Source organism: Arachis hypogaea, chromosome 15 (genome assembly GCF_003086295.3).
Source record: "Arachis hypogaea cultivar Tifrunner chromosome 15, arahy.Tifrunner.gnm2.J5K5, whole genome shotgun sequence".
Lineage (NCBI taxonomy): Eukaryota > Viridiplantae > Streptophyta > Magnoliopsida > Fabales > Fabaceae > Arachis > Arachis hypogaea.
Window position 1 is genome coordinate 57,410,647 of NC_092050.1, and position 5,220 is coordinate 57,415,866.

Genomic DNA, 5,220 nt, shown 5'->3' on the forward strand with positions numbered 1-5,220 from the left:
GTATGAAAATACATAAGTGAAGGTCCAGGCATGGCCGAGATGGCCAGACCCCAAAACATGATCACAGGATCAAAATACAATCCAGGATGTCTAATACAATAGTAAAAGGTCCTATTTATAATAAACTAGCTACTAGGGTTTACATGAGTAAGTAATTGATGCATAAATCCACTTTCGGGGCCCACTTGGTGTGTGTTTGGGCTGAGCTTGAGTGTTATACGTGTAGAGGTCCTTCTTGGAGTTGAACGCCAGTATTTGTGCCAGTTTGGGCGTTCAACTCTGGTTTTGGATCCTTTTCTGGCGCTGGACGCCAGAATTGGGTAGAGAGCTGGCGTTGAACGCCAGTTTACGTCGTCTATTCTTGGCCAAAGTATAGACTATTATATATGTCTGGAAAGCCCTAGATGTCCACTTACCAACGCAATTAGAAGCGCACCATTTCGAGTTCTGTAGCTCCAGAAAATCCACTTTGAGTGCAGGGAGGTCAGAATCCAACAACATCAGCAGTCCTTCTTCAACCTCTGAATCTGATTTTTGCTCAAGTCCCTCAATTTCAGCCAGAAAATACCTGAAATCACAGAAAAACACACAAACTCATAGTAAAGTCCAGAAATGTGAATTTAACATAAAAAGTAATGAAAACATCCCTAAAAGTAACTAGATCCTACTAAAAACATACTAAAAACAATGTCAAAAAGCGTATAAATTATCCGCTCATCACAACACCAAACTTAAATTGTTGCTTGTCCCCAAGCAACTAAAAATCAAATAGGATAAAAAGAAGAGAATATACTATAAATTCCAAACTATCAATGAAACATAGCTTCAATCAAATGAGCGGGACTTATAGCTTTTTGCCTCTTGAATAGTTTTGGCATCTCACTCTATCCATTGAAGTTCAGAATGATTGGCATCTATAGGAACTCAGGGTTTAGATAGTGTTATTGATTCTCCTAGTTCAGTATGATGATTCTTGAACACAGCTTCTTTATGAGTCTTGGCCGTGGCCCTAAGCACTTTGTTTTCCAGTATTACCACCGGATACATAAATGCCACAGACACATAATTGGGTGAACCTTTTCAGATTGTGACTCAGCTTTGCTAAAGTCCCCAATTAGAGGTGTCCAGGGTTCTTAAGCACACTCTTTTTTTGCTTTGGACCTTGACTTTAACCGCTCAGTCTCAAGTTTTCACTTGACACCTACACGCCACAAGCACATGGTTAGGGACAGCTTGGTTTAGCCGCTTAGACCAGGATTTTATTTTTTTAGGCCCTCCTATCCACTGATGCTCAAAGCCTTGGGATCCTTTTTATTTACCCTTGCCTTTTGGTTTTAAGGGTTATTGGCTTTTTGCTCTTGCCTCTTGGTTTTCAGAGCTTTGGCTTTTTCTGCTTGCTTTTTCGTTTTCTTTCTATTTTTTTTCGCCTATAATTTTTTTTTTTTGAATATTTTTTTTTCTGCAAGCTTTGTTCTTTGCTGCTTTTTCTTGCTTCAAGAATCATTTTTATGATTTTTCAGATTATCAAATAACATGTCTCCTAGTCATCATTCTTTCAAGAGCCAACATATTTAACATTCTTAAACAACAACTTCAAAAGACACATGCACTGTTCAAGCATTCATTCAGAAAACAAGAAGCATTGTCACCACATCAATATAATTAAACTAAGTTCAAGGATAAATTCAAAACTCATGTACTTCTTGTTCTTTTGAATTAAAACAGTTTTTTATTTTAAGAGAGGTGATGGATTCATAGGACATTCATAACTTTAAGACAAAGTTACTAACTACTAATGATCATGTAATAAAGACACAAACACAATTAGGCACATAACATAGAAAAAAAAAACGAAAAGCAGAAGAAATAAGAACAAGGAATGAATCCACCTTAGTGATGGTGGCGTTTCCTTCTTGAGGAACCAATGATGTCCTTGGGCTCTTCTATGTCTCTTCCTTGTCTTTGTTGCTCCTCCCTCATTGCCTTTTGATCTTCTCTTATTTCATGAAGGTTGATGGAATGCTCTTGATGTTCCACCCTTAGTTGCTTCCAATAATTGTGTGGAAGAAAATGTATCCCCTGAGGTATCTCAGGGATCTCTTGATTTGCAGTCAAATGTTCTACCACTGAGCTATAGACCCTTGATGGAAGCTTTTGTCTTCCCTTTCCTCTTTCTAGAGGTTTCTCTGGCCTTAGGTGCCATCAATGGTTATGGAAAAAACAAAAAAGCTATGCTTTTACCACACCAAACTTAGAATGTTGCTCGCCCTCGAGCAAAAGAAGAAAGAATAGAAGAAGAAGAAGAAGATATGGAGGAGATGGATGGGAGTGTGTATTTGGCCATATGGGTGGGATTGGGTGGGAGAGGGATGTTGAATTTTGAAGGTAGTGGGTGTATGGATGTGAGTGGTAAATGGAAAATAGAAGGGATGATCATGAATGGAAAGAGAGATGATTAGGTAGGTGGGGATCCTGTGGGGTCCACAGGTCCTGAGATGATCCTGTGGGGTCCACAGATCCTGAGGTGTCAAGGCATTTACATCCCTGCACCAATTTAGGCATGTAAAATGCCCTTGCACATAACTCTGGGCGTTCAGCGCCAGGTTGGTGCCCATTTTGGGCGTTCAACGCCCATTTGCTGCCATTTCTGGCGTTGAACACCAAAACCATGCTTGTTCTGGGCGTTCAGCGCCAGGATGCTGCCCATTCTGGGCGTTCAGCGCCAGAACCATGCTCTGTTCTGGCGTTTGAACGCCAGACAGATGCTCCTCTAGGGTGTGATTTTTCTTCTGCTGTTTTTGATTCCGTTTTTGATTTTTTTGTTTATTTTGTGACTCCACATGATCATGAACCTATAAAGACATATAACTAAGAAAAATATAGTTAGATAAATAAAAATTGGGTTGCCTCCCAACAAGCGCTTTTTTAATGTCAATAGCTTGACAGTGGGCTCTCATGGAGCCTCACAAATGTTCAGAGCATTGTTGAAACTCTCCAACACCAAACTTAGAGTTTGGATATGGGAGTTCAACACCAAACTTAGAGTTTGGTTGTGGCCTCCCAACACCAAACTTAGAGTTTGACTGTGGGGGCTCTAGTTGACTCTCCTTTGAGAGAAGCTTTTTCTGCTTCCTCTCCATGGTTGCAGAGGGAGATCCTTGAGTTTTAAACACAAGGGAGTCCTCATTCCATTGAAGGACTATTTCACCTCTGTCAACATCAATCACAGCTCTTGCTGTGGCCAGGAAAGGTCTTCCTAGGATGATGGATTCATCCTCTTCCTTTCCAGTATCCAGGACTATGAAATCAGCAGGGATGTAAAGGCCTTCAACCTTTACTAACACGTCCTATACTTGTCCATAAGCCTGTTTTCTTGAACTGTCTGCCATCTCTAATGAGATTTTAGCAGCTTGCACCCTATAGATTCCCAGTTTCTCTACTACAGAGAGGGGCATGAGGTTTATTCCTGAACCAAGGTCACACAAAGCCTTAAAGATCATGGTGCCTATGGTACAGGGTATTATAAACTTTCCAGGATCCTGTCTCTTCTGAGGCAATGTCAGTTGATCCAGATCACTTATTTCATTGATGAACAAGGGAGGTTCAACTTCCCAAGTATCAATGCCAAATAATTTGGCATTCAGCTTCATGATTGCACCAAGAAGCTTGGCAGTTTGCTCTTCTGTAACATCCTCATTCTCTTCAGAAGAGGAATATTCATCAGAGCTCATGAAGGGCATAAGGAGGTTCAATGGAATCTCTATGGTCTCTAGATGAGCCTCAGAGTCCTTTGGTTCCTCAGAGAGAAGCTCCTTATTGATCACTGGACGTCCCAGGAGGTCTTCCTCCTTGGGATTCACGTCCTCTCCTTCCCTTACAGGTTCGGCCATGGTGCTTATGTCAATGGCCTTGCACTCTCCTTTTGGATTCTCTTCTGTATTGCTTGGGAGAGTACTAGGAGGGATTTCAGTGATCCTTTTACTCAACTGGCCCACTTGTGCTTCCAAATTTCTAATGGAAGACCTTGTTTCATTCATGAAACTTACAGTGGCCTTAGATAGATCAGAGAGTAAGTTTGCTAAGCTAGATAGATTCTGCTCAGAATTCTCTGTCTGTTGCTGAGTGGATGATGGAAAAGGCTTGCTATTGCTAAACCTGTTTCTTCCACCATTATTAAAGCCTTGTTGAGGCTTTTGATCCTTCCATGAGAAATTTGGTTGATTTCTCCATGATGGATTATAGGTGTTTCCATAAGGTTCACCTAAGTAATTCCCCTCTGCTATTGCAGGGTTTTCAGGATCATAAGCTTCTTCTTCATAAGAAGCCTCTTGAGTACTGTTGGATGCAGCTTGCACTCCATTCAGACTCTGAGAAATCATATTGACTTGCTGAGTCAATATTTTATTCTGAGCCAATATGGCATTCAGAGTATCAATCTCAAGAACTCCCTTCTTCATAGGCGTCCCATTATTCACAGGATTCCTTTCAGAAGTGTACATGAACTGGTTATTTGCAACCATGTCAATGAGTTCTTGAGCTTCTGCAGACGTTTTCTTTAGGTGAATGGATCCACCTGCAGAGGTATCCAATGACATCTTAGATAACTCAGACAGACCATCATAGAATATATCCAGGATGGTCCATTCTGAAAGCATGTCAGAAGGACACTTTTTGGTCAGTCCTTTGTATCTCTCCCAAGCTTCATAGAGGGATTCACCTTCTTTCTGTCTGAAGGTTTGAACATCCACTCTAAGCTTGCTCAGCTTTTGAGGAGGAAAGAACTTGGCTAAGAAAGCCGTGACCAGCTTATCCCAAGAGTTCAGGCTATCTTTAGGTTGAGAATCCAACCATAATCTAGCTCTGTCTCTTACAGCAAAAGGGAAAAGCATGAGCCTGTAGACTTTAGGATCAACTCCATTAGTCTTAACAGTATCACATATCTGCAAAAATTCAGTTAAGAACTGAAAAGGATCTTCAGATGGAAGTCCATGAAACTTGCAGTTCTGCTGCATCAGAGAAACTAATTGAGGTTTCAGGTCAAAGTTGTTTGCTCCAATGGCAGGAATGGAGATGCTTCTTTCATGTAAATTGGAATTAGGTGCAGTAAAGTCACCAAGCATCTTCCTTACATTATTATTATTTTCGACTGCCATCTCCTCTTCCTGTTCGAAAATTTCTGAAAGGTTATCTCTGGATTGTTGTATTTTAGCTTCTCTTAAT

The 5,220-nt window shown here is 40.7% G+C and overlaps 1 non-coding gene across 1 annotated transcript; it reads left to right on the forward strand.

The window, feature by feature from the left end:
• The first annotated feature begins 4,649 nt into the window (after nt 1–4,649).
• Nucleotides 4,650–4,757, forward strand: LOC112753733 (small nucleolar RNA R71). Its single transcript, XR_003178103.1, has one exon. It is a non-coding gene; the product is annotated as a small nucleolar RNA R71 (small nucleolar RNA).
• The last annotated feature ends 463 nt before the right edge of the window (nt 4,758–5,220 follow it).